At 39.3% G+C, this 27,669-nt stretch overlaps 18 non-coding genes across 18 annotated transcripts; all 18 read right to left on the reverse strand.

Annotated features, from left to right (window-relative positions):
* Positions 1-3,673: 3,673 nt before the first annotated feature.
* Positions 3,674-3,746, reverse strand: TRNAA-AGC (transfer RNA alanine (anticodon AGC)). The gene has a single exon. It is a non-coding gene; the product is annotated as a tRNA-Ala (tRNA).
* Positions 3,747-4,088: 342 nt separating this feature from the next.
* Positions 4,089-4,161, reverse strand: TRNAK-CUU (transfer RNA lysine (anticodon CUU)). Its single transcript has one exon. It is a non-coding gene; the product is annotated as a tRNA-Lys (tRNA).
* Positions 4,162-7,261: 3,100 nt separating this feature from the next.
* TRNAK-CUU (transfer RNA lysine (anticodon CUU)) lies at positions 7,262-7,334 on the reverse strand. Its single transcript has one exon. It is a non-coding gene; the product is annotated as a tRNA-Lys (tRNA).
* Positions 7,335-7,909: 575 nt separating this feature from the next.
* Positions 7,910-7,982, reverse strand: TRNAA-AGC (transfer RNA alanine (anticodon AGC)). The gene has a single exon. It is a non-coding gene; the product is annotated as a tRNA-Ala (tRNA).
* A 1,625-nt stretch (positions 7,983-9,607) lies between these two features.
* TRNAK-CUU (transfer RNA lysine (anticodon CUU)) lies at positions 9,608-9,680 on the reverse strand. The gene has a single exon. It is a non-coding gene; the product is annotated as a tRNA-Lys (tRNA).
* Positions 9,681-10,872: 1,192 nt separating this feature from the next.
* Positions 10,873-10,945, reverse strand: TRNAA-AGC (transfer RNA alanine (anticodon AGC)). Its single transcript has one exon. It is a non-coding gene; the product is annotated as a tRNA-Ala (tRNA).
* A 1,404-nt stretch (positions 10,946-12,349) lies between these two features.
* Positions 12,350-12,422, reverse strand: TRNAK-CUU (transfer RNA lysine (anticodon CUU)). The gene has a single exon. It is a non-coding gene; the product is annotated as a tRNA-Lys (tRNA).
* Positions 12,423-15,534: 3,112 nt separating this feature from the next.
* TRNAK-CUU (transfer RNA lysine (anticodon CUU)) lies at positions 15,535-15,607 on the reverse strand. Its single transcript has one exon. It is a non-coding gene; the product is annotated as a tRNA-Lys (tRNA).
* Positions 15,608-16,818: 1,211 nt separating this feature from the next.
* On the reverse strand, positions 16,819-16,891 carry TRNAK-CUU (transfer RNA lysine (anticodon CUU)). The gene has a single exon. It is a non-coding gene; the product is annotated as a tRNA-Lys (tRNA).
* Positions 16,892-17,243: 352 nt separating this feature from the next.
* On the reverse strand, positions 17,244-17,316 carry TRNAA-AGC (transfer RNA alanine (anticodon AGC)). Its single transcript has one exon. It is a non-coding gene; the product is annotated as a tRNA-Ala (tRNA).
* A 767-nt stretch (positions 17,317-18,083) lies between these two features.
* Positions 18,084-18,156, reverse strand: TRNAA-AGC (transfer RNA alanine (anticodon AGC)). Its single transcript has one exon. It is a non-coding gene; the product is annotated as a tRNA-Ala (tRNA).
* A 342-nt stretch (positions 18,157-18,498) lies between these two features.
* Positions 18,499-18,571, reverse strand: TRNAK-CUU (transfer RNA lysine (anticodon CUU)). Its single transcript has one exon. It is a non-coding gene; the product is annotated as a tRNA-Lys (tRNA).
* Positions 18,572-19,338: 767 nt separating this feature from the next.
* On the reverse strand, positions 19,339-19,411 carry TRNAK-CUU (transfer RNA lysine (anticodon CUU)). Its single transcript has one exon. It is a non-coding gene; the product is annotated as a tRNA-Lys (tRNA).
* A 1,637-nt stretch (positions 19,412-21,048) lies between these two features.
* TRNAA-AGC (transfer RNA alanine (anticodon AGC)) lies at positions 21,049-21,121 on the reverse strand. Its single transcript has one exon. It is a non-coding gene; the product is annotated as a tRNA-Ala (tRNA).
* A 342-nt stretch (positions 21,122-21,463) lies between these two features.
* On the reverse strand, positions 21,464-21,536 carry TRNAK-CUU (transfer RNA lysine (anticodon CUU)). The gene has a single exon. It is a non-coding gene; the product is annotated as a tRNA-Lys (tRNA).
* A 2,478-nt stretch (positions 21,537-24,014) lies between these two features.
* On the reverse strand, positions 24,015-24,087 carry TRNAA-AGC (transfer RNA alanine (anticodon AGC)). Its single transcript has one exon. It is a non-coding gene; the product is annotated as a tRNA-Ala (tRNA).
* Positions 24,088-26,126: 2,039 nt separating this feature from the next.
* Positions 26,127-26,199, reverse strand: TRNAA-AGC (transfer RNA alanine (anticodon AGC)). Its single transcript has one exon. It is a non-coding gene; the product is annotated as a tRNA-Ala (tRNA).
* A 342-nt stretch (positions 26,200-26,541) lies between these two features.
* TRNAK-CUU (transfer RNA lysine (anticodon CUU)) lies at positions 26,542-26,614 on the reverse strand. Its single transcript has one exon. It is a non-coding gene; the product is annotated as a tRNA-Lys (tRNA).
* Positions 26,615-27,669: the final 1,055 nt, after the last annotated feature.

The following is a 27,669-nucleotide window of genomic DNA, read 5'->3' on the forward strand; positions in this document are numbered from 1 at the left end:
TTGCATGTCTAATGCAAGATTAATCTCCATATTATGAGAGTCAATGCAATATTCAGGCAAAAAATACTCGTTTTCGCCCAACGTGGGGCTCGAACCCACAACCCTGAGATTAAGAGTCTCATGCTCTACCGACTGAGCTAGCCGGGTTCCCTCCTTAAGACAGTATGCAGACCAATCCCTTTTTGTGAAGAAAATCAAATCCTGGATATTCCTCTACTCTTGTTTTGCAAGGAAAGCCAGATTTATACATCCTTCAGAGGACAGAGTGTCAAAAAAAATAAGAGAAAATGAAAACGGAAGTTGTGAGAACTTCATTTTGAGATTGCATAAGAATTCAAATTCCTCTCACATGCTAAAGAATACCTGAACCCTTTTGATTAAACCACTTTAGTTGTTATAATGAGACCATATTTGAAAGCCATCTGTGATTTTTCTGTTCTTACTCTGCAATGACCTTGGCAATGACAAGTTAAAAATAAAATGTATGCAAATTTTATAATGGAGAATGCGGGCATCGATCCCACTACCTCTCGCATGCTAAGCCAGCGCTCTACCATTTGAGCTAATTCCCCTGTGTGTTTAATCTGCATAACATGAAAAAAGTAACCTCACTGCCTTCCACACTTTATTTGAAGTCCAATTGCCCATAACAGTGTTCAGTTCACTCCTAATTTATGCCTTACCTCCACTTATGGGATGTTTTACAGTTCAGGTTGGCCTGTTTACTACTCGAATATGAGTGATATTGTGGTGTGTTCATCTAGACTCATACCCTACCTAATCTTGAAGTTAAATTTCCCACCAATGAGAAACCAAGGGAGATACCATTTTTGATATCTATTGCATGTCTAATGCAAGAATAATCATGAGATTATGAGAGTCCAGCAAAAATTACTAATTTTCGCCCAATGTGGGGCTCGAACCCACGACCCTGAGATTAAGAGTCTCATGCTCTACCGACTGAGCTAGCCGGGCTCCCAACTTCAAGATGGTATGCAGACTAATCATTTTTTATGAAGGAAATCCATTCCTGGACAATTTTTGGGAGTTATTGCAGGTCTAATGCAAGATTAATCTCCATATTATGAGAGTCAATGCAATATTCAGGCAAAAATTACTCATTTTCGCCCAACGTGGGGCTCGAACCACGACCCTGAGATTAAGAGTCTCATGCTCTACCGACTGAGCTAGCCGGGCTCCCTCCTTAAGACAGTATGCAGACCAATCCCTTTTTGTGAAGAAAATCAAATCCTGGATATTCCTCTACTCTTGTTTTGCAAGGAAAGCCAGATTTATACATCCTTCAGAGGACAGAGTGTCAAAAAAAATAGGAGAAAATGAAAACGGAAGTTGTGAGAACTTCATTTTGAGATTGCATGAGAATTCAAATTCCTCTCACATGCTAAAGAATACCTGAACCTTTTTGATTAAACCACTTTAGTTGTTATAATGAGACCATATTTGAAAGCCATCTGTGATTTTTCTGTTCTTACTCTGCAATGACCTTGGCAATGACAAGTTAAAAATAAAATGTATGCAAATTTTATAATGGAGAATGCGGGCATTGATCCCGCTAACTCTCGCATGCTAAGCGAGCGCTCTACCATTTGAGCTAATTCCCCTGTGTGTTTAATTTGCATAACATGAAAAAAGTAACCTCACTGCCTTCCACACTTTATTTGAAGTCCAATTGCCCATAACAGTGTTCAGTTCACTCCTAACTTATGCCTTACCTTCACTTATGGGATGTTTTACAGTTCAGGTTGGCCTGTTTACTACTCGAATATGAGTGATATTGTGGTGTGTTCATCTAGACTCATACCCTACCTAATCTTGAAGTTAAATTTCCCACCAATGAGAAACCAAGAGAGATACCATTTTTGATAGTTATTGCATGTCTAATGCAAGAATATTCACCAGATTATGAGAGTCAATGCAATAATCCAGCAAAAATTACTCATTTTCGCCCAACGTTGGGCTCGAACCCACGACCCTGAGATTAAGAGTCTCATACTCTACCGACTGAGCTAGCCGGGCTCCCACTACAAGATAGTATGCAGACTAATCATTTTTTATGAAGGAAATCCATTCCTGGACAATTGTTGGGAGTTATTGCATGTCTAATGCAAGATTAATCTCCATATTATGAGAGTCAATGCAATATTCAGGCAAAATTACTCGTTTTTGCCCAACGTGGTGCTCGAACCCACGACCCTGAGATTAAGAGTCCCATGCTCTACCGACTGAGCTAGCCGGGTTCCCTCCTTAAGACAGTATGCAGACCAATCCCTTTTTGTGAAGTAAAATCAAATCCTGGATATTCCTCTACTCTTGTTTTGCAAGGAAAGCCAGATTTATACATCCTTCAGAGGACAGAGTGTCAAAAACAATAAGAGAAAATGAAAATGGAAGTTGTGAGAACTTCATTTTGAGATTGCATAAGAATTCAAATTCCTCTCACATGCTAAAGAATACCTGAACCCTTTTGATTAAACCACTTTAGTTGTTATAATGAGACCATATTTGAAAGCCATCTGTGATTTTTCTGTTCTTACTCTGCAATGACCTTGGCAATGACAAGTTAAAAATAAAATGTATGCAAATTTTATAATGGAGAATGCGGGCATCGATCCCGCTACCTCTCGCATGCTAAGCGAGCGCTATACCATTTGAGCTAATTCGCCTGTGTGTTTAATCTGCATAACATGAAAAAGTAACCTCACTGCCTTCCACACTTTATTTGAAGTCCAATTGCCCATAACAGTGTTCAGTTCACTCCTAACTTATGCCTTACCTCCACTTATGGGATGTTTTACAGTTCAGGTTGGCCTGTTTACTACTCGAATATGAGTGATATTGTGGTGTGTTCATCTAGACTCATACCCTACCTAATCTTGAAGTTAAATTTCCCACCAATGAGAAACCAAGGGAGATACCATTTTTGATAGTCATTGCATGTCTAATGCAAAAATATTCACCAGATTATGAGAGTCAATGCAATAATCCAGCAAAAATTACTCATTTTCGCCCAACGTGGGGCTCGAACCCACGACCCTGAAATTAAGAGTCTCATGCTCTACCGACTGAGCTAGCCGGGCTCCCACTTCAAGATAGTATGCAGACTAATCATTTTTTATGAAGGAAATCCATTCCTGGACAATTTTTGGGAGTTATTGCATGTCTAATGCAAGATTAATCTCCATATTATGAGAGTCAATGCAATATTCAGGCAAAAATTACTCATTTTTGCCCAACGTGGGGCTCGAACCCACGACCCTGAGATTAAGAGTCTCATGCTCTACCGACTGAGCTAGCCAGGTTCCCTCCTTAAGACAGTATGCAGACCGATCCCTTTTTGTGAAGTAAAATCAAATCCTGGATATTCCTCTACTCTTGTTTTGCAAGGAAAGCCAGATTTATACATCCTTCAGAGGACAGAGTGTCAAAAAAAATAAGAGAAAATGAAAATGAAAGTTGTGAGAACTTCATTTTGAGATTGCATAAGAATTCAAATTCCTCTCACATGCTAAAGAATACCTGAACCCTTTTGATTAAACCACTTTAGTTGTGATAATGAGACCATATTTGAAAGCCATCTGTGATTTTTCTGTTCTTACTCTGCAATGACCTTGGCAATGACAAGTTAAAAATAAAATGTATGCAAATTTTATAATGGAGAATGCGGGCATCGATCCCGCTACCTCTCGCATGCTAAGCGAGCGCTCTACCATTTGAGCTAATTCCCCTGTGTGTTTAATCTGCATAACATGAAAAAAGTAACCTTACTGCCTTCCACACTTTATTTGAAGTCCAATTGCCCATAACAGTGTTAAGTTCACTCCTAACTTATGCCTTACCTCCACTTATGGGATGTTTTACAGTTCAGGTTGGCCTGTTTACTACTCGAATATGAGTGATATTGCGGTGTGTTCATCTAGACTCATACCCTAGCTAATCTTGAAGTTAAATTTCCCACCAATGAGAAACCAAGGGAGATACCATTTTTGATAGTTATTGCATGTCTAATGCAAGAATAATCACAAGATTATGAGAGTCAATGCAATAATCCAGCAAAAATTACTCATTTTCGCCCAACGTGGGGCTCGAACCCACGACCCTGAGATTAAGAGTCTCATGCTCTACCGACTGAGCTAGCTGGGCTCCCACTTCAAGATAGTATGCAGACTAATCATTTTTTATGAAGGAAATCCATTCCTGGACAATTTTTGGGAGTTATTGCATGTCTAATGCAAGATTAATCTCCATATTATGAGAGTCAATGCAATATTCAGGCAAAAAATACTCGTTTTCGCCCAACGTGGGGCTCGAACCCACAACCCTGAGATTAAGAGTCTCATGCTCTACCGACTGAGCTAGCCGGGTTCCCTCCTTAAGACAGTATGCAGACCAATCCCTTTTTGTGAAGAAAATCAAATCCTGGATATTCCTCTACTCTTGTTTTGCAAGGAAAGCCAGATTTATACATCCTTCAGAGGACAGAGTGTCAAAAAAAATAAGAGAAAATGAAAACGGAAGTTGTGAGAACTTCATTTTGAGATTGCATAAGAATTCAAATTCCTCTCACATGCTAAAGAATACCTGAACCCTTTTGATTAAACCACTTTAGTTGTTATAATGAGACCATATTTGAAAGCCATCTGTGATTTTTCTGTTCTTACTCTGCAATGACCTTGGCAATGACAAGTTAAAAATAAAATGTATGCAAATTTTATAATGGAGAATGCGGGCATCGATCCCACTACCTCTCGCATGCTAAGCCAGCGCTCTACCATTTGAGCTAATTCCCCTGTGTGTTTAATCTGCATAACATGAAAAAAGTAACCTCACTGCCTTCCACACTTTATTTGAAGTCCAATTGCCCATAACAGTGTTCAGTTCACTCCTAACTTATGCCTTACCTCCACTTATGGGATGTTTTACAGTTCAGGTTGGCCTGTTTACTACTCGAATATGAGTGATATTGTGGTGTGTTCATCTAGACTCATACCCTACCTAATCTTGAAGTTAAATTTCCCACCAATGAGAAACCAAGGGAGATACCATTTTTGATATCTATTGCATGTCTAATGCAAGAATAATCATGAGATTATGAGAGTCCAGCAAAAATTACTAATTTTCGCCCAATGTGGGGCTCGAACCCACGACCCTGAGATTAAGAGTCTCATGCTCTACCGACTGAGCTAGCCGGGCTCCCAACTTCAAGATGGTATGCAGACTAATCATTTTTTATGAAGGAAATCCATTCCTGGACAATTTTTGGGAGTTATTGCAGGTCTAATGCAAGATTAATCTCCATATTATGAGAGTCAATGCAATATTCAGGCAAAAATTACTCATTTTCGCCCAACGTGGGGCTCGAACCACGACCCTGAGATTAAGAGTCTCATGCTCTACCGACTGAGCTAGCCGGGCTCCCTCCTTAAGACAGTATGCAGACCAATCCTTTTTTGTGAAGAAAATCAAATCCTGGATATTCCTCTACTCTTGTTTTGCAAGGAAAGCCAGATTTATACATCCTTCAGAGGACAGAGTGTCAAAAAAAATAGGAGAAAATGAAAACGGAAGTTGTGAGAACTTCATTTTGAGATTGCATGAGAATTCAAATTCCTCTCACATGCTAAAGAATACCTGAACCTTTTTGATTAAACCACTTTAGTTGTTATAATGAGACCATATTTGAAAGCCATCTGTGATTTTTCTGTTCTTACTCTGCAATGACCTTGGCAATGACAAGTTAAAAATAAAATGTATGCAAATTTTATAATGGAGAATGCGGGCATTGATCCCGCTAACTCTCGCATGCTAAGCGAGCGCTCTACCATTTGAGCTAATTCCCCTGTGTGTTTAATTTGCATAACATGAAAAAAGTAACCTCACTGCCTTCCACACTTTATTTGAAGTCCAATTGCCCATAACAGTGTTCAGTTCACTCCTAACTTATGCCTTACCTACACTTATGGGATGTTTTACAGTTCAGGTTGGCCTGTTTACTACTCGAATATGAGTGATATTGTGGTGTGTTCATCTAGACTCATACCCTACCTAATCTTGAAGTTAAATTTCCCACCAATGAGAAACCAAGAGAGATACCATTTTTGATAGTTATTGCATGTCTAATGCAAGAATATTCACCAGATTATGAGAGTCAATGCAATAATCCAGCAAAAATTACTCATTTTCGCCCAACGTTGGGCTCGAACCCACGACCCTGAGATTAAGAGTCTCATACTCTACCGACTGAGCTAGCCGGGCTCCCACTACAAGATAGTATGCAGACTAATCATTTTTTATGAAGGAAATCCATTCCTGGACAATTGTTGGGAGTTATTGCATGTCTAATGCAAGATTAATCTCCATATTATGAGAGTCAATGCAATATTCAGGCAAAATTACTCGTTTTTGCCCAACGTGGTGCTCGAACCCACGACCCTGAGATTAAGAGTCTCATGCTCTACCGACTGAGCTAGCCGGGTTCCCTCCTTAAGACAGTATGCAGACCAATCCCTTTTTGTGAAGTAAAATCAAATCCTGGATATTCCTCTACTCTTGTTTTGCAAGGAAAGCCAGATTTATACATCCTTCAGAGGACAGAGTGTCAAAAACAATAAGAGAAAATGAAAATGGAAGTTGTGAGAACTTCATTTTGAGATTGCATAAGAATTCAAATTCCTCTCACATGCTAAAGAATACCTGAACCCTTTTGATTAAACCACTTTAGTTGTTATAATGAGACCATATTTGAAAGCCATCTGTGATTTTTCTGTTCTTACTCTGCAATGACCTTGGCAATGACAAGTTAAAAATAAAATGTATGCAAATTTTATAATGGAGAATGCGGGCATCGATCCCGCTACCTCTCGCATGCTAAGCGAGCGCTATACCATTTGAGCTAATTCGCCTGTGTGTTTAATCTGCATAACATGAAAAAGTGACCTCACTGCCTTCCACACTTTATTTGAAGTCCAATTGCCCATAACAGTGTTCAGTTCACTCCTAACTTATGCCTTACCTCCACTTATGGGATGTTTTACAGTTCAGGTTGGCCTGTTTACTACTCGAATATGAGTGATATTGTGGTGTGTTCATCTAGACTCATACCCTACCTAATCTTGAAGTTAAATTTCCCACCAATGAGAAACCAAGGGAGATACCATTTTTGATAGTCATTGCATGTCTAATGCAAAAATATTCACCAGATTATGAGAGTCAATGCAATAATCCAGCAAAAATTACTCATTTTCGCCCAACGTGGGGCTCGAACCCACGACCCTGAGATTAAGAGTCTCATGCTCTACCGACTGAGCTAGCCGGGCTCCCACTTCAAGATAGTATGCAGACTAATCATTTTTTATGAAGGAAATCCATTCCTGGACAATTTTTGGGAGTTATTGCATGTCTAATGCAAGATTAATCTCCATATTATGAGAGTCAATGCAATATTCAGGCAAAAATTACTCGTTTTTGCCCAACGTGGGGCTCGAACCCACGACCCTGAGATTAAGAGTCTCATGCTCTACCGACTGAGCTAGCCGGGTTCCCTCCTTAAGACAGTATGCAGACCGATCCCTTTTTGTGAAGTAAAATCAAATCCTGGATATTCCTCTACTCTTGTTTTGCAAGGAAAGCCAGATTTATACATCCTTCAGAGGACAGAGTGTAAAAAAAAATAAGAGAAAATGAAAATGAAAGTTGTGAGAACTTCATTTTGAGATTGCATAAGAATTCAAATTCCTCTCACATGCTAAAGAATACCTGAACCCTTTTGATTAAACCACTTTAGTTGTGATAATGAGACCATATTTGAAAGCCATCTGTGATTTTTCTGTTCTTACTCTGCAATGACCTTGGCAATGACAAGTTAAAAATAAAATGTATGCAAATTTTATAATGGAGAATGCGGGCATCGATCCCGCTACCTCTCGCATGCTAAGCGAGCGCTCTACCATTTGAGCTAATTCCCCTGTGTGTTTAATCTGCATAACATGAAAAAAGTAACCTTACTGCCTTCCACACTTTATTTGAAGTCCAATTGCCCATAACAGTGTTAAGTTCACTCCTAACTTATGCCTTACCTCCACTTATGGGATGTTTTACAGTTCAGGTTGGCCTGTTTACTACTCGAATATGAGTGATATTGCGGTGTGTTCATCTAGACTCATACCCTAGCTAATCTTGAAGTTAAATTTCCCACCAATGAGAAACCAAGGGAGATACCATTTTTGATAGTTATTGCATGTCTAATGCAAGAATATTCACCAGATTATGAGAGTCAATGCAATAATCCAGCAAAAATTACTCATTTTCGCCCAACATGGGGCTCGAACCCACGACCCTGAGATTAAGAGTCTCATGCTCTACCGACTGAGCTAGCCGGGCTCCCACTTCAAGATGGTATGCAGACTAATCATTTTTTATGAAGGAAATCCATTCCTGGACAATTTTTGGGAGTTATTGCAGGTCTAATGCAAGATTAATCTCCATATTATGAGAGTCAATGCAATATTCAGGCAAAAATTACTCATTTTCGCCCAACGTGGGGCTCGAACCACGACCCTGAGATTAAGAGTCTCATGCTCTACCGACTGAGCTAGCCGGGCTCCCTCCTTAAGACAGTATGCAGACCAATCCCTTTTTGTGAAGAAAATCAAATCCTGGATATTCCTCTACTCTTGTTTTGCAAGGAAAGCCAGATTTATACATCCTTCAGAGGACAGAGTGTCAAAAAAAATAGGAGAAAATGAAAACGGAAGTTGTGAGAACTTCATTTTGAGATTGCATGAGAATTCAAATTCCTCTCACATGCTAAAGAATACCTGAACCTTTTTGATTAAACCACTTTAGTTGTTATAATGAGACCATATTTGAAAGCCATCTGTGATTTTTCTGTTCTTACTCTGCAATGACCTTGGCAATGACAAGTTAAAAATAAAATGTATGCAAATTTTATAATGGAGAATGCGGGCATCGATCCCGCTACTTCTCGCATGCTAAGCACGCGCTCTACCATTTGAGCTAATTCCCCTGTGTGTTTAATCTGCATAACATGAAAAAAGTAACCTCACTGCCTTCCACACTTTATTTGAAGTCCAATTGCCCATAACAGTGTTCAGTTCACTCCTAACTTATGCCTTACCTTCACTTATGGGATGTTTTACAGTTCAGGTTGGCCTGTTTACTACTCGAATATGAGTGATATTGTGGTGTGTTCATCTAGACTCATACCCTAGCTAATCTTGAAGTTAAATTTCCCACCAATGAGAAACTAAGGGAGATATTATTTTTGATAGTTATTGCATGTCTAATGCAAGAATATTCACGAGATTATGAGAGTCAATGCAATAATCCAGCAAAAATTTCTCATTTTCGCCTAACGTGGGGCTCAAACCCACAACCCTGAGATTAAGAGTCTCATGCTCTACCGACTGAGCTAGCCGGGCTCCCACTTCAAGATGGTATGCAGACTAATCATTTTTTATGAAGGAAATCCATTCCTGGACAATTTTTGGGAGTTATTGCAGGTCTAATGCAAGATTAATCTCCATATTATGAGAGTCAATGCAATATTCAGGCAAAAATTACTCGTTTTCGCCCAACGTGGGGCTCGAACCCACGACCCTGAGATTAAGAGTCTCATGCTCTACCGACTGAGCTAGCCGGGCTCCCTCCTTTAGACAGTATGCAGACCAATCCCTTTTTGTGAAGAAAATCAAATACTGGATATTAATCTACTCTTGTTTTGCAAGGAAAGCCAGATTTATACATCCTTCAGAGGACAGAGTGTCAAAAAAAGTGAGAGAAAATGAAAATGGAAGTTGTGAGAACTTCATTTTGAGATTGCATAAGAATTCAAATTCCTCTCACATGCTAAAGAATACCTGAACCCTTTTGATTAAACCACTTTAGTTGTTATAATGAGACCATATTTGAAAGCCATCTGTGATTTTTCTGTTCATACTCTGCAATGACCTTGGCAATGACAAGTTAAAAATAAAATGTATGCAAATTTTATAATGGAGAATGCGGGCATCGATCCCGCTACCTCTCGCATGCTCAGCGAGCGCTCTACCATTTGAGCTAATTCCCCTGTGTGTTTAATCTGCATAACATGAAAAAAGTAACCTTACTGCCTTCCACACTTTATTTGAAGTCCAATTGCCCATAACAGTGTTAAGTTCACTCCTAACTTATGCCTTACCTCCACTTGTGGGATGTTTTACAGTTCAGGTTGGCCTGTTTACTACTCGAATATGAGTGATATTGCGGTGTGTTCATCTAGACTCATACCCTAGCTAATCTTGAAGTTAAATTTCCCACCAATGAGAAACCAAGGGAGATACCATTTTTGATAGTTATTGCATGTCTAATGCAAGAATATTCACCAGATTATGAGAGTCAATGCAATAATCCAGCAAAAATTACTCATTTTCGCCCAATGTGGGGCTCGACCCCACGACCCTGAGATTAAGAGTCTCATGCTCTACCGACTGAGCTAGCCGGGCTCCCTCCTTAAGACAGTATGCAGACCAATCCCTTTTTGTGAAGAAAATCAAATCCTGGATATTCCTCTACTCTTGTTTTGCAAGGAAAGCCAGATTTATACATCCTTAAGAGGACAGAGTGTCAAAAAAAATAAGAGAAAATGAAAACGGAAGTTGTGAGAACTTCATTTTGAGATTGCATAAGAATTCAAATTCCTCTCACATGCTATAGAATACCTGAACCCTTTTGATTAAACCACTTTAGTTGTTATAATGAGACCATATTTGAAAGCCATCTGTGATTTTTCTGTTCTTACTCTGCAATGACCTTGGCAATGACAAGTTAAAAATAAAATGTATGCAAATTTTATAATGGAGAATGCGGGCATCGATCCCGCTACCTCTCGCATGCTAAGCGAGCGCTCTACCATTTGAGCTAATTCCCCTGTGTGTTTAATCTGCATAACATGAAAAAAGTAACCTTACTGCCTTCCACACTTTATTTGAAGTCCAATTGCCCATAACAGTGTTCAGTTCACTCCTAACTTATGCCTTACCTCCACTTGTGGGATGTTTTACAGTTCAGGTTGGCCTGTTTACTACTCGAATATGAGTGATATTGCGGTGTGTTCATCTAGACTCATACCCTACCTAATCTTGAAGTTAAATTTCCCACCAATGAGAAACCAAGGGAGATACCATTTTTGATAGTTATTGCATGTCTAATGCAAGAATATTCACCAGATTATGAGAGTCAATGCAATAATCCAGCAAAAATTACTAATTTTCGCCCAACGTGGGGCTCGAACCCCCGACCTTGAGATTAAGAGTCTCATGCTCTACCGACTGAGCTAGCCGGGCTCCCACTTCAAGATAGTATGCAGACTAATCATTTTTTATGAAGGAAATCCATTCCTGGACAATTTTTGGGAGTTATTGCATGTCTAATGCAAGATTAATCTCCATATTATGAGAGTCAATGCAATATTCAGGCAAAAATTACTTGTTTTCGCCCAACGCGGGGCTCGAACCCACGACCCTGAGATTAAGAGTCTCATGCTCTACCGACTGAGCTAGCCGGGCTCCCTCCTTAAGACAGTATGCAGACCAATCCCTTTTTGTGAAGAAAATCAAATCCTGGATAATCCTCTACTCTTGTTTTGCAAGGAAAGCCAGATTTATACATCCTTCAGAGGACAGAGTGTCAAAAAAAATAAGAGAAAATGAAAACGGAAGTTGTGAGAACTTCATTTTGAGATTGCATAAGAATTCAAATTCCTCTCACATGCTATAGAATACCTGAACCCTTTTGATTAAACCACTTTAGTTGTTATAATGAGACCATATTTGAAAGCCATCTGTGATTTTTCTGTTCTTACTCTGCAATGACCTTGGCAATGACAAGTTAAAAATAAAATGTATGCAAATTTTATAATGGAGAATGCGGGCATTGATCCCGCTACCTCTCACATGCTAAGCGAGCGCTCTACCATTTGAGCTAATTCCCCTGTGTGTTTAATCTGCATAACATGAAAAAAGTAACCTCACTGCCTTCCACACTTTATTTGAAGTCCAATTGCCCATAACAGTGTTCAGTTCACTCCTAACTTATGCCTTACCTTCACTTATGGGATGTTTTACAGTTCAGGTTGGCCTGTTTACTTCTCGAATATGAGTGATATTGTGGTGTGTTCATCTAGACTCATACCCTACCTAATCTTGAAGTTAAATTTCCCACCAATGAGAAACCAAGAGAGATACCATTTTTGATAGTTATTGCATGTCTAATGCAAGAATATTCACCAGATTATGAGAGTCAATGCAATAATCCAGCAAAAATTACTCATTTTCGCCCAACGTGGGGCTCGAACCCACGACCCTGAGATTAAGAGTCTCATGCTCTACCGACTGAGCTAGCCGGGCTCCCACTTCAAGATAGTATGCAGACTAATCATTTTTTATGAAGGAAATCAATTCCTGGACAATTTTTGGGAGTTATTGCATGTCTAATGCAAGATTAATCTCCATATTATGAGAGTCAATGCAATATTCAGGCAAAAATTACTCGTTTTTGCCCAACGTGGGGCTCGAACCCACGACCCTGAGATTAAGAGTCTCATGCTCTACCGACTGAGCTAGCCGGGTTCCCTCCTTAAGACAGTATGCAGACCAATCCCTTTTTGTGAAGTAAAATCAAATCCTGGATATTCCTCTACTCTTGTTTTGCAAGGAAAGCCAGATTTATACATCCTTCAGAGGAAAGAGTGTCAAAAAAAATAAGAGAAAATGAAAATGGAAGTTGTGAGAACTTCATTTTGAGATTGCATAAGAATTCAAATTCCTCTCACATGCTAAAGAATACCTGAACCCTTTTGATTAAACCACTTTAGTTGTTATGATGAGACCATATTTGAAAGCCATCTGTGATTTTTCTGTTCTTACTCTGCAATGACCTTGGCAATGACAAGTTAAAAATAAAATGTATGCAAATTTTATAATGGAGAATGCGGGCATCGATCCCGCTACTTCTCGCATGCTAAGCAAGCACTCTACCATTTGAGCTAATTCCCCTGTGTGTTTAATCTGCATAACATGAAAAAAGTAACCTCACTGCCTTCCACACTTTATTTGAAGTCCAATTGCCCATAACAGTGTTCAGTTCACTCCTAATTTATGCCTTACCTTCACTTATGGGATGTTTTACAGTTCAGGTTGGCCTGTTTACTACTCGAATATGAGTGATATTGTGGTGTGTTCATCTAGACTCATACCCTAGCTAATCTTGAAGTTAAATTTCCCACCAATGAGAAACCAAGGGAGATACCATTTTTGATAGTTATTGCATGTCTAATGCAAGAATATTCACCAGATTATGAGAGTCAATGCAATAATCCAGCAAAAATTACTCATTTTCGCCCAACATGGGGCTCGAACCCACGACCCTGAGATTAAGAGTCTCATGCTCTACCGACTGAGCTAGCCGGGCTCCCACTTCAAGATGGTATGCAGACTAATCATTTTTTATGAAGGAAATCCATTCCTGGACAATTTTTGGGAGTTATTGCAGGTCTAATGCAAGATTAATCTCCATATTATGAGAGTCAATGCAATATTCAGGCAAAAATTACTCATTTTCGCCCAACGTGGGGCTCGAACCCACAACCCTGAGATTAAGAGTCTCATGCTCTACCGACTAAGCTAGCCGGGCTCCCTCCTTAAGACAGGATGCAGACCAATCCCTTTTTGTGAAGAAAATCAAATCCTGGATATTCCTCTACTCTTGTTTTGCAAGGAAAGCCAGATTTATACATCCTTCAGAGGACAGAGTGTCAAAAAAATAAGAGAAAATGAAAATGGAAGTTGTGAGAACTTCATTTTGAGATTGCATAAGAATTCAAATTCCTCTCACATGCTAAAGAATACCTGAACCCTTTTGATTAAACCACTTTAGTTGTTATAATGAGACCATATTTGAAAGCCATCTGTGATTTTTCTGTTCTTACTCTGCAATGACCTTGGCAATGACAAGTTAAAAATAAAATGTATGCAAATTTTATAATGGAGAATGCGGGCATCGATCCCGCTACCTCTCGCATGCTAAGCGAGCGCTCTACCATTTGAGCTAATTCACCTGTGTGTTTAATCTGCATAACATGAAAAAGTAACCTCACTGCCTTCCACACTTTATTTGAAGTCCAATTGCCCATAACAGTGTTCAGTTCACTCCTAACTTATGCCTTACCTCCACTTATGGGATGTTTTACAGTTCAGGTTGGCCTGTTTACTACTCGAATATGAGTGATATTGTGGTGTGTTCATCTAGACTCATACCCTACCTAATCTTGAAGTTAAATTTCCCACCAATGAGAAACCAAGGGAGATACCATTTTTGATAGTTATTGCATGTCTAATGCAAGAATATTCACCAGATTATGAGAGTCAATGCAATAATCCAGCAAAAATTACTAATTTTCGCCCAACGTGGGGCTCGAACCCCCGACCTTGAGATTAAGAGTCTCATGCTCTACCGACTGAGCTAGCCGGGCTCCCACTTCAAGATAGTATGCAGACTAATCATTTTTTATGAAGGAAATCCATTCCTGGACAATTTTTGGGAGTTATTGCATGTCTAATGCAAGATTAATCTCCATATTATGAGAGTCAATGCAATATTCAGGCAAAAATTACTTGTTTTCGCCCAACGCGGGGCTCGAACCCACGACCCTGAGATTAAGAGTCTCATGCTCTACCGACTGAGCTAGCCGGGCTCCCTCCTTAAGACAGTATGCAGACCAATCCCTTTTTGTGAAGAAAATCAAATCCTGGATAATCCTCTACTCTTGTTTTGCAAGGAAAGCCAGATTTATACATCCTTCAGAGGACAGAGTGTCAAAAAAAATAAGAGAAAATGAAAACGGAAGTTGTGAGAACTTCATTTTGAGATTGCATAAGAATTCAAATTCCTCTCACATGCTATAGAATACCTGAACCCTTTTGATTAAACCACTTTAGTTGTTATAATGAGACCATATTTGAAAGCCATCTGTGATTTTTCTGTTCTTACTCTGCAATGACCTTGGCAATGACAAGTTAAAAATAAAATGTATGCAAATTATATAATGGAGAATGCGGGCATTGATCCCGCTACCTCTCACATGCTAAGCGAGCGCTCTACCATTTGAGCTAATTCCCCTGTGTGTTTAATCTGCATAACATGAAAAAAGTAACCTCACTGCCTTCCACACTTTATTTGAAGTCCAATTGCCCATAACAGTGTTCAGTTCACTCCTAACTTATGACTTACCTTCACTTATGTCATGTTTTACAGTTCAGGTTGGCCTGTTTACTTCTCGAATATGAGTGATATTGTGGTGTGTTCATCTAGACTCATACCCTACCTAATCTTGAAGTTAAATTTCCCACCAATGAGAAACCAAGAGAGATACCATTTTTGATAGTTATTGCATGTCTAATGCAAGAATATTCACCAGATTATGAGAGTCAATGCAATAATCCAGCAAAAATTACTCATTTTCGCCCAACGTGGGGCTCGAACCCACGACCCTGAGATTAAGAGTCTCATGCTCTACCGACTGAGCTAGCCGGGCTCCCACTTCAAGATAGTATGCAGACTAATCATTTTTTATGAAGGAAATCAATTCCTGGACAATTTTTGGGAGTTATTGCATGTCTAATGCAAGATTAATCTCCATATTATGAGAGTCAATGCAATATTCAGGCAAAAATTACTCGTTTTTGCCCAACGTGGGGCTCGAACCCACGACCCTGAGATTAAGAGTCTCATGCTCTACCGACTGAGCTAGCCGGGTTCCCTCCTTAAGACAGTATGCAGACCAATCCCTTTTTGTGAAGTAAAATCAAATCCTGGATATTCCTCTACTCTTGTTTTGCAAGGAAAGCCAGATTTATACATCCTTCAGAGGAAAGAGTGTCAAAAAAAATAAGAGAAAATGAAAATGGAAGTTGTGAGAACTTCATTTTGAGATTGCATAAGAATTCAAATTCCTCTCACATGCTAAAGAATACCTGAACCCTTTTGATTAAACCACTTTAGTTGTTATGATGAGACCATATTTGAAAGCCATCTGTGATTTTTCTGTTCTTACTCTGCAATGACCTTGGCAATGACAAGTTAAAAATAAAATGTATGCAAATTTTATAATGGAGAATGCGGGCATCGATCCCGCTACTTCTCGCATGCTAAGCAAGCACTCTACCATTTGAGCTAATTCCCCTGTGTGTTTAATCTGCATAACATGAAAAAGTAACCTCACTGCCTTCCACACTTTATTTGAAGTCCAATTGCCCATAACAGTGTTCAGTTCACTCCTAACTTATGCCTTACCTTCACTTATGGGATGTTTTACAGTTCAGGTTGGCCTGTTTACTACTCGAATATGAGTGATATTGTGGTGTGTTCATCTAGACTCATACCCTAGCTAATCTTGAAGTTAAATTTCCCACCAATGAGAAACCAAGGGAGATACCATTTTTGATAGTTATTGCATGTCTAATGCAAGAATATTCACGAGATTATGAGAGTCAATGCAATAATCCAGCAAAAATTACTCATTTTCGCCTAACGTGGGGCTCAAACCCACAACCCTGAGATTAAGAGTCTCATGCTCTACCGACTGAGCTAGCCGGGCTCCCACTTCAAGATGGTATGCAGACTAATCATTTTTTATGAAGGAAATCCATTCCTGGACAATTTTTGGGAGTTATTGCAGGTCTAATGCAAGATTAATCTCCATATTATGAGAGTCAATGCAATATTCAGGCAAAAATTACTCGTTTTCGCCCAACGTGGGGCTCGAACCCACGACCCTGAGATTAAGAGTCTCATGCTCTACCGACTGAGCTAGCCGGGCTCCCTCCTTAAGACAGTATGCAGACCAATCCCTTTTTGTGAAGAAAATCAAATCCTGGATATTAATCTACTCTTGTTTTGCAAGGAAAGCCAGATTTATACATCCTTCAGAGGACAGAGTGTCAAAAAAAGTGAGAGAAAATGAAAATGGAAGTTGTGAGAACTTCATTTTGAGATTGCATAAGAATTCAAATTCCTCTCACATGCTAAAGAATACCTGAACCCTTTTGATTAAACCACTTTAGTTGTTATAATGAGACCATATTTGAAAGCCATCTGTGATTTTTCTGTTCTTACTCTGCAATGACCTAGGCAATGACAAGTTAAAAATAAAATGTATGCTAATTTTATAATGGAGAATGCGGGCATCGATCCCGCTACCTCTCGCATGCTAAGCGAGCGCTCTACCATTTGAGCTAATTCCCCTGTGTGTTTAATCTGCATAACATGAAAAAAGTAACCTTACTGCCTTCCACACTTTATTTGAAGTCCAATTGCCCATAACAGTGTTAAGTTCACTCCTAACTTATGCCTTACCTCCACTTGTGGGATGTTTTACAGTTCAGGTTGGCCTGTTTACTACTCGAATATGAGTGATATTGCGGTGTGTTCATCTAGACTCATACCCTAGCTAATCTTGAAGTTAAATTTCCCACCAATGAGAAACCAAGGGAGATACCATTTTTGATAGTTATTGCATGTCTAATGCAAGAATATTCACCAGATTATGAGAGTCAATGCAATAATCCAGCAAAAATTACTCATTTTCGCCCAATGTGGGGCTCGAGCCCACGACCCTGAGATTAAGAGTCTCATGCTCTACCGACTGAGCTAGCCGGGCTCCCTCCTTAAGACAGTATGCAGACCAATCCCTTTTTGTGAAGAAAATCAAATCCTGGATATTCCTCTACTCTTGTTTTGCAAGGAAAGCCAGATTTATACATCCTTCAGAGGACAGAGTGTCAAAAAAAATAAGAGAAAATGAAAACGGAAGTTGTGAGAACTTCATTTTGAGATTGCATAAGAATTCAAATTCCTCTCACATGCTATAGAATACCTGAACCCTTTTGATTAAACCACTTTAGTTGTTATAATGAGACCATATTTGAAAGCCATCTGTGATTTTTCTGTTCTTACTCTGCAATGACCTTGGCAATGACAAGTTAAAAATAAAATGTATGCAAATTTTATAATGGAGAATGCGGGCATCGATCCCGCTACCTCTCGCATGCTAAGCGAGCGCTCTACCATTTGAGCTAATTCCCCTGTGTGTTTAATCTGCATAACATAAAAAAAGTAACCTTACTGCCTTCCACACTTTATTTGAAGTCCAATTGCCCATAACAGTGTTAAGTTCACTCCTAATTTATGCCTTACCTCCACTTGTGGGATGTTTTACAGTTCAGGTTGGCCTGTTTACTACTCGAATATGAGTGATATTGCGGTGTGTTCATCTAGACTCATACCCTACCTAATCTTGAAGTTAAATTTCCCACCAATGAGAAACCAAGGGAGATACCATTTTTGATAGTTATTGCATGTCTAATGCAAGAATATTCACCAGATTATGAGAGTCAATGCAATAATCCAGCAAAAATTACTCATTTTCGCCCAACGTGGGGCTCGAACCCACGACCCTGAGATTAAGAGTCTCATGCTCTACCGACTGAGCTAGCCGGGCTCCCTCCTTAAGACAGTATGCAGACCAATCCCTTTTTGTGAAGAAAATCAAATCCTGGATATTCCTCTACTCTTGTTTTGCAAGGAAAGCCAGATTTATACATCCTTCAGAGGACAGAGTGTCAAAAAAAATAAGAGAAAATGAAAACGGAAGTTGTGAGAACTTCATTTTGAGATTGCATAAGAATTCAAATTCCTCTCACATGCTATAGAATACCTGAACCCTTTTGATTAAACCACTTTAGTTGTTATAATGAGACCATATTTGAAAGCCATCTGTGATTTTTCTGTTCTTACTCTGCAATGACCTTGGCAATGACAAGTTAAAAATAAAATGTATGCAAATTTTATAATGGAGAATGCGGGCATTGATCCCGCTACCTCTCACATGCTAAGCGAGCGCTCTACCATTTGAGCTAATTCCCCTGTGTGTTTAATCTGCATAACATGAAAAAAGTAACCTCACTGCCTTCCACACTTTATTTGAAGTCCAATTGCCCATAACAGTGTTCAGTTCACTCCTAACTTATGCCTTACCTTCACTTATGGGATGTTTTACAGTTCAGGTTGGCCTGTTTACTTCTCGAATATGAGTGATATTGTGGTGTGTTCATCTAGACTCATACCCTACCTAATCTTGAAGTTAAATTTCCCACCAATGAGAAACCAAGAGAGATACCATTTTTGATAGTTATTGCATGTCTAATGCAAGAATATTCACCAGATTATGAGAGTCAATGCAATAATCCAGCAAAAATTACTCATTTTCGCCCAACGTGGGGCTCGAACCCACGACCCTGAGATTAAGAGTCTCATGCTCTACCGACTGAGCTAGCCGGGCTCCCACTTCAAGATAGTATGCAGACTAATCATTTTTTATGAAGGAAATCAATTCCTGGACAATTTTTGGGAGTTATTGCATGTCTAATGCAAGATTAATCTCCATATTATGAGAGTCAATGCAATATTCAGGCAAAAATTACTCGTTTTTGCCCAACGTGGGGCTCGAACCCACGACCCTGAGATTAAGAGTCTCATGCTCTACCGACTGAGCTAGCCGGGTTCCCTCCTTAAGACAGTATGCAGACCAATCCCTTTTTGTGAAGGAAAATCAAATCCTGGATATTCCTCTACTCTTGTTTTGCAAGGAAAGCCAGATTTATACATCCTTCAGAGGAAAGAGTGTCAAACAAAATAAGAGAAAATGAAAATGGAAGTTGTGAGAACTTCATTTTGAGATTGCATAAGAATTCAAATTCCTCTCACATGCTAAAGAATACCTGAACCCTTTTGATTAAACCACTTTAGTTGTTATAATGAGACCATATTTGAAAGCCATCTGTGATTTTTCTGTTCTTACTCTGCAATGACCTTGGCAATGACAAGTTAAAAATAAAATGTATGCAAATTTTATAATGGAGAATGCGGGCATCGATCCCGCTACTTCTCGCATGCTAAGCAAGCGCTCTACCATTTGAGCTAATTCCCCTGTGTGTTTAATCTGCATAACATGAAAAAAGTAACCTCACTGCCTTCCACACTTTATTTGAAGTCCAATTGCCCATAACAGTGTTCAGTTCACTCCCAACTTATGCCTTACCTTCACTTATGGGATGTTTTACAGTTCAGGTTGGCCTGTTTACTACTCGAATATGAGTGATATTGTGGTGTGTTCATCTAGACTCATACCCTAGCTAATCTTGAAGTTAAATTTCCCACCAATGAGAAACCAAGGGAGATATCATTTTTGATAGTTATTGCATGTCTAATGCAAGAATATTCACGAGATTATGAGAGTCAATGCAATAATCCAGCAAAAATTACTCATTTTCGCCTAACGTGGGGCTCAAACCCACAACCCTGAGATTAAGAGTCTCATGCTCTACTGACTAAGCTAGCCGGGCTCCCACTTCAAGATGGTATGCAGACTAATCATTTTTTATGAAGGAAATCCATTCCTGGACAATTTTTGGGAGTTATTGCAGGTCTAATGCAAGATTAATCTCCATATTATGAGAGTCAATGCAATATTCAGGCAAAAATTACTCGTTTTCGCCCAACGTGGGGCTCGAACCCACGACCCTGAGATTAAGAGTCTCATGCTCTTCCAACTGAGCTAGCCGGGCTCCCTCCTTAAGACAGTATGCAGACCAATCCCTTTTTGTGAAGAAAATCAAATCCTGGATATTCCTCTACTCCTGTTTTGAAAGGAAAGCCAGATTTATACATCCTTCAGAGGACAGAGTGTCAAAAAAAGTAAGAGAAAATGAAAATGGAAGTTGTGAGAACTTCATTTTGAGATTGCATAAGAATTCAAATTCCTCTCACATGCTAAAGAATACCTGAACCCTTTTGATTAAACCACTTTAGTTGTTATAATGAGACCATATTTGAAAGCCATCTGTGATTTTTCTGTTCTTACTCCGCAATGACCTTGGCAATGACAAGTTAAAAATAAAATGTATGCAAATTTTATAATGGAGAATGCGGGCATCGATCCCGCTACCTCTCGCATGCTAAGCGAGCGCTCTACCATTTGAGCTAATTCCCCTGTGTGTTTAATCTGCATAACATGAAAAAAGTAACCTTACTGCCTTCCACACTTTATTTGAAGTCCAATTGCCCATAACAGTGTTAAGTTCACTCCTAACTTATGCCTTACCTCCACTTGTGGGATGTTTTACAGTTCAGGTTGGCATGTTTACTACTCGAATATGAGTGATATTGCGGTGTGTTCATCTAGACTCATACCCTAGCTAATCTTGAAGTTAAATTTCCCACCAATGAGAAACCAAGGGAGATACCATTTTTGATAGTTATTGCATGTCTAATGCAAGAATATTCACCAGATTATGAGAGTCAATGCAATAATCCAGCAAAAATTACTCATTTTCGCCCAACGTGGGGCTCGAACCCACGACCCTGAGATTAAGAGTCTCATGCTCTACCGACTGAGCTAGCCGGGCTCCCTCCTTAAGACAGTATGCAGACCAATCCCTTTTCGTGAAGAAAATCAAATCCTGGATATTCCTCTACTCTTGTTTTGTAAGGAAAGCCAGATTTATACATCCTTCAGAGGACAGAGTGTCAAAAAAAAGTAAGAGAAAATGAAAATGGAAGTTGTGAGAACTTCATTTTGAGATTGCATAAGAATTCAAATTCCTCTCACATGCTAAAGAATACCTGAACCCTTTTGATTAAACCACTTTAGTTGTTATAATGAGACCATATTTGAAAGCCATCTGTGATTTTTCTGTTCTTACTCTGCAATGACCTTGGCAATGACAAGTTAAAAATAAAATGTATGCAAATTTTATAATGGAGAATGCGGGCATCGATCCCGCTACCTCTCGCATGCTAAGCGAGCGCTCTAGCATTTGAGCTAATTCCCCTGTGTGTTTAATCTGTATAACATGAAAAAAGTAACCTTACTGCCTTCCACACTTTATTTGAAGTCCAATTGCCCATAACAGTGTTAAGTTCACTCCTAACTTATGCCTTACCTCCACTTGTGGGATGTTTTACAGTTCAGGTTGGCCTGTTTACTACTCGAATATGAGTGATATTGCGGTGTGTTCATCTAGACTCATACCCTAGCTAATCTTGAAGTTAAATTTCCCACCAATGAGAAACCAAGGGAGATACCATTTTTGATAGTTATTGCATGTCTAATGCAAGAATATTCACCAGATTATGAGAGTCAATGCAATAATCCAGCAACAATTACTCATTTTCGCCCAACGTGGGGCTTGAACCCACGACCCTGAGATTAAGAGTCTCATGCTCTACCGACTGAGCTAGCCGGGCTCCCACTTCAAGATGGTATGCAGACTAATTATTTTTTATGAAGGAAATCCATTCCTGGACAATTTTTGGGAGTTATTGCAGGTCTAATGCAAGATTAATCTCCATATTATGAGAGTCAATGCAATATTCAGGCAAAAATTACTCGTTTTTGCCCAACGTGGGGCTCGAACCCACGACCCTGAGATTAAGAGTCTCATGCTCTACCGACTGAGCTAGCCGGGTTCCCTCCTTAAGACAGTATGCAGACCAATCCCTTTTTGTGAAGTAAAATGAAATCCTGGATATTCCTCTACTCTTGTTTTGCAAGGAAAGCCAGATTTATACATCCTTCAGAGGAAAGAGTGTCAAAAAAAATAAGAGAAAATGAAAATGGAAGTTGTGAGAACTTCATTTTGAGATTGCATAAGAATTCAAATTCCTCTCACATGCTAAAGAATACCTGAACCCTTTTGATTAAACCACTTTAGTTGTTATAATGAGACCATATTTGAAAGCCATCTGTGATTTTTCTGTTCTTACTCTGCAATGACCTTGGCAATGACAAGTTAAAAATAAAATGTATGCAAATTTTATAATGGAGAATGCGGGCATCGATCCCGCTACTTCTCGCATGCTAAGCAAGCGCTCTACCATTTGAGCTAATTCCCCTGTGTGTTTAATCTGCATAACATGAAAAAAGTAACCTCACTGCCTTCCACACTTTATTTGAAGTCCAATTGCCCATAACAGTGTTCAGTTCACTCCTAACTTATGCCTTACCTTCACTTATGGGATGTTTTACAGTTCAGGTTGGCCTGTTTACTACTCGAATATGAGTGATATTGTGGTGTGTTCATCTAGACTCATACCCTAGCTAATCTTGAAGTTAAATTTCCCACCAATGAGAAACCAAGGGAGATACCATTTTTGATAGTTATTGCATGTCTAATGCAAGAATATTCACCAGATTATGAGAGTCAATGCAATAATCCAGCAAAAATTACTCATTTTCACCCAACGTGGGGCTCAAACCCACGACCCTGAGATTAAGAGTCTCATGCTCTACCGACTGAGCTAGCCGGGCTCCCACTTTAAGATGGTATGCAGACTAATCATTTTTTATGAAGGAAATCCATTCCTGGACAATTTTTGGGAGTTATTGCAGGTCTAATGCAAGATTAATCTCCATATTATGAGAGTCAATGCAATATTCAGGCAAAAATTACTCGTTTTCGCCCAACGTGGGGCTCGAACCCACGACCCTGAGATTAAGAGTCTCATGCTGTACCGACTGAGCTAGCCGGGTTCCCTCCTTAAGACAGTATGCAGACCAATCCCTTTTTGTGAAGAAAATCAAATCCTGGATATTCCTCTACTCTTGTTTTGCAAGGAAAGCCAGATTTATACATCCTTCAGAGGACAGAGTGTCAAAAAAAATAAGAGAAAATGAAAATGGAAGTTGTGAGAACTTCATTTTGAGATTGCATAAGAATTCAAATTCCTCTCACATGCTAAAGAATACCTGAACCCTTTTGATTAAACCACTTTAGTTGTTATAATGAGACCATATTCGAAAGCCATCTGTGATTTTTCTGTTCTTACTCTGCAATGACCTTGGCAATGACAAGTTAAAAATAAAATGTATGCAAATTTTATAATGGAGAATGCGGGCATCGATCCCGCTACCTCTCGCATGCTAAGCGAGCGCTCTACCATTTGAGCTAATTCCCCTGTGTGTTTAATCTGCATAACATGAAAAAAGTAACCTTACTGCCTTCCACACTTTATTTGAAGTCCAATTGCCCATAACAGTGTTAAGTTCACTCCTAACTTATGCCTTACCTCCACTTATGGGATGTTTTACAGTTCAGGTTGGCCTGTTTACTACTCGAATATGAGTGATATTGCGGTGTGTTCATCTAGACTCATACCCTAGCTAATCTTGAAGTTAAATTTCCCACCAATGAGAAACCAAGGGAGATACCATTTTTGATAGTTATTGCATGTCTAATGCAAGAATATTCACCAGATTATGAGAGTCAATGCAATAATCCAGCAAAAATTACTCATTTTCGCCCAACGTGGGGCTCGAACCCACGACCCTGAGATTAAGAGTCTCATGCTCTACGGACTGAGCTAGCAGGGCTCCCACTTCAAGATGGTATGCAGACTAATCATTTTTTATGAAGGAAATCCATTCCTGGACAATTTTTGGGAGTTATTGCATGTCTAATGCAAGATTAATCTCCATATTATGAGAGTCAATGCAATATTCAGGCAAAAAATACTCGTTTTCGCCCAACGTGGGGCTCGAACCCACGACCCTGAGATTAAGAGTCTCATGCTCTACCGACTGAGCTAGCCGGGTTCCCTCCTTAAGACAGTATGCAGACCAATCCCTTTTTGTGAAGAAAATCAAATCCTGGATATTCCTCTACTCTTGTTTTGCAAGGAAAGCCAGATTTATACATCCTTCAGAGGACAGAGTGTCAAAAAAAATAAGAGAAAATGAAAACGGAAGTTGTGAGAACTTCATTTTGAGATTGCATAAGAATTCAAATTCCTCTCACATGCTAAAGAATACCAGAACCCTTTTGATTAAACCACTTTAGTTGTTATAATGAGACCATATTTGAAAGCCATCTGTGATTTTTCTGTTCTTACTCTGCAATGACTTTGGCAATGACAAGTTAAAAATAAAATGTATGCAAATTTTATAATGGAGAATGCGGGCATCGATCCCGCTACCTCTCACATGCTAAGCAAGCGCTCTACCATTTGAGCTAATTCCCCTGTGTGTTTAATCTGCATAACATGAAAAAAGTAACCTCACTGCCTTCCACACTTTATTTGAAGTCCAATTGCCCATAACAGTGTTCAGTTCACTCCTAACTTATGCCTTACCTCCACTTATGGGATGTTTTACAGTTCAGGTTGGCCTGTTTACTACTCGAATATGAGTGATATTGTGGTGTGTTCATCTAGACTCATACCCTACCTAATCTTGAAGTTAAATTTCCCACCAATGAGAAACCAAGGGAGATACCATTTTTGATAGTTATTGCATGTCTAATGCAAGAATAATCACCAGATTATGAGAGTCCATCAAAAATTACTCATTTTCGCCCAATGTGGGGCTCGAACCCACGACCCTGAGATTAAGAGTCTCATGCTCTACCGACTGAGCTAGCCGGGCTCCCAACTTCAAGATGGTATGCAGACTAATCATTTTTTATGAAGGAAATCCATTCCTGGACAATTTTTGGGAGTTATTGCATGTCTAATGCAAGATTAATCTCCATATTATGAGAGTCAATGCAATATTCAGGCAAAAATTACTCGTTTTCGCCCAACGTGGGGCTCGAACTCACGACCCTGAGATTAAGAGTCTCATGCTCTACCGACTGAGCTAGCCGGTTTGCCTCCTTAAGACAGGATGCAGACCAATCCCTTTTTGTGAAGAAAATCAAATCCTGGATATTCCTCTACTCTTGTTTTGCAAGGAAAGCCAGATTTATACATCCTTCAGAGGACAGAGTGTCCAAAAAATAAGAGAAAATGAAAATGGAAGTTGTGAGAACTTCATTTTGAGATTGCATAAGAATTCAAATTCCTCTCACATGCTAAAGAATACCTGAACCCTTTTGATTAAACCACTTTAGTTGTTATAATGAGACCATATTTGAAAGCCATCTGTGATTTTTCTGTTCTTACTCTGCAATGACCTTGGCAATGACAAGTTAAAAATAAAATGTATGCAAATTTTATAATGGAGAATGCGGGCATCGATCCCGCTACCTCTCGCATGCTAAGCGAGCGCTCTACCATTTGAGCTAATTCCCCTGTGTGTTTAATCTGCATAACATGAAAAAAGTAACCTTACTGCCTTCCACACTTTATTTGAAGTCCAATTGCCCATAACAGTGTTAAGTTCACTCCTAACTTATGCCTTACCTCCACTTATGGGATGTTTTACAGTTCAGGTTGGCCTGTTTACTACTCGAATATGAGTGATATTGCGGTGTGTTCATCTAGACTCATACCCTAGCTAATCTTGAAGTTAAATTTCCCACCAATGAGAAACCAAGGGAGATACCATTTTTGATAGTTATTGCATGTCTAATGCAAGAATAATCACAAGATTATGAGAGTCAATGCAATAATCCAGCAAAAATTACTCATTTTCGCCCAACGTGGGGCTCGAACCCACGACCCTGAGATTAAGAGTCTCATGCTCTACCGACTGAGCTAGCCGGGCTCCCACTTCAAGATAGTATGCAGACTAATCATTTTTTATGAAGGAAATCCATTCCTGGACAATTTCTGGGAGTTATTGCATGTCTAATGCAAGATTAATCTCCATATTATGAGAGTCAATGCAATATTCAGGCAAAAAATACTCGTTTTCGCCCAACGTGGGGCTCGAACCCACAACCCTGAGATTAAGAGTCTCATGCTCTACCGACTGAGCTAGCCGGGTTCCCTCCTTAAAACAGTATGCAGACCAATCCCTTTTTGTGAAGAAAATCAAATCCTGGATATTCCTCTACTCTTGTTTTGCAAGGAAAGCCAGATTTATACATCCTTCAGAGGACAGAGTGTCAAAAAAAATAAGAGAAAATGAAAACGGAAGTTGTGAGAACTTCATTTTGAGATTGCATAAGAATTCAAATTCCTCTCACATGCTAAAGAATACCTGAACCCTTTTGATTAAACCACTTTAGTTGTTATAATGAGACCATATTTGAAAGCCATCTGTGATTTTTCTGTTCTTACTCTGCAATGACCTTGGCAATGACAAGTTAAAAATAAAATGTATGCAAATTTTATAATGGAGAATGCGGGCATCGATCCCACTACCTCTCGCATGCTAAGCCAGCGCTCTACCATTTGAGCTAATTCCCCTGTGTGTTTAATCTGCATAACATGAAAAAAGTAACCTGACTGCCTTCCACACTTTATTTGAAGTCCAATTGCCCATAACAGTGTTCAGTTCACTCCTAACTTATGCCTTACCTCCACTTATGGGATGTTTTACAGTTCAGGTTGGCCTGTTTACTACTCGAATATGAGTGATATTGTGGTGTGTTCATCTAGACTCATACCCTACCTAATCTTGAAGTTAAATTTCCCACCAATGAGAAACCAAGGGAGATACCATTTTTGATAGTTATTGCATGTCTAATGCAAGAATAATCATGAGATTATGAGAGTCCAGCAAAAATTACTAATTTTCGCCCAATGTGGGGCTCGAACCCACGACCCTGAGATTAAGAGTCTCATGCTCTACCGACTGAGCTAGCCGGGCTCCCA

The sequence above is a fragment of the Lissotriton vulgaris genome, chromosome 1_1 (genome assembly GCF_964263255.1).
Source record: "Lissotriton vulgaris chromosome 1_1, aLisVul1.2, whole genome shotgun sequence".
In the NCBI taxonomy this organism is placed as follows: domain Eukaryota; kingdom Metazoa; phylum Chordata; class Amphibia; order Caudata; family Salamandridae; genus Lissotriton; species Lissotriton vulgaris.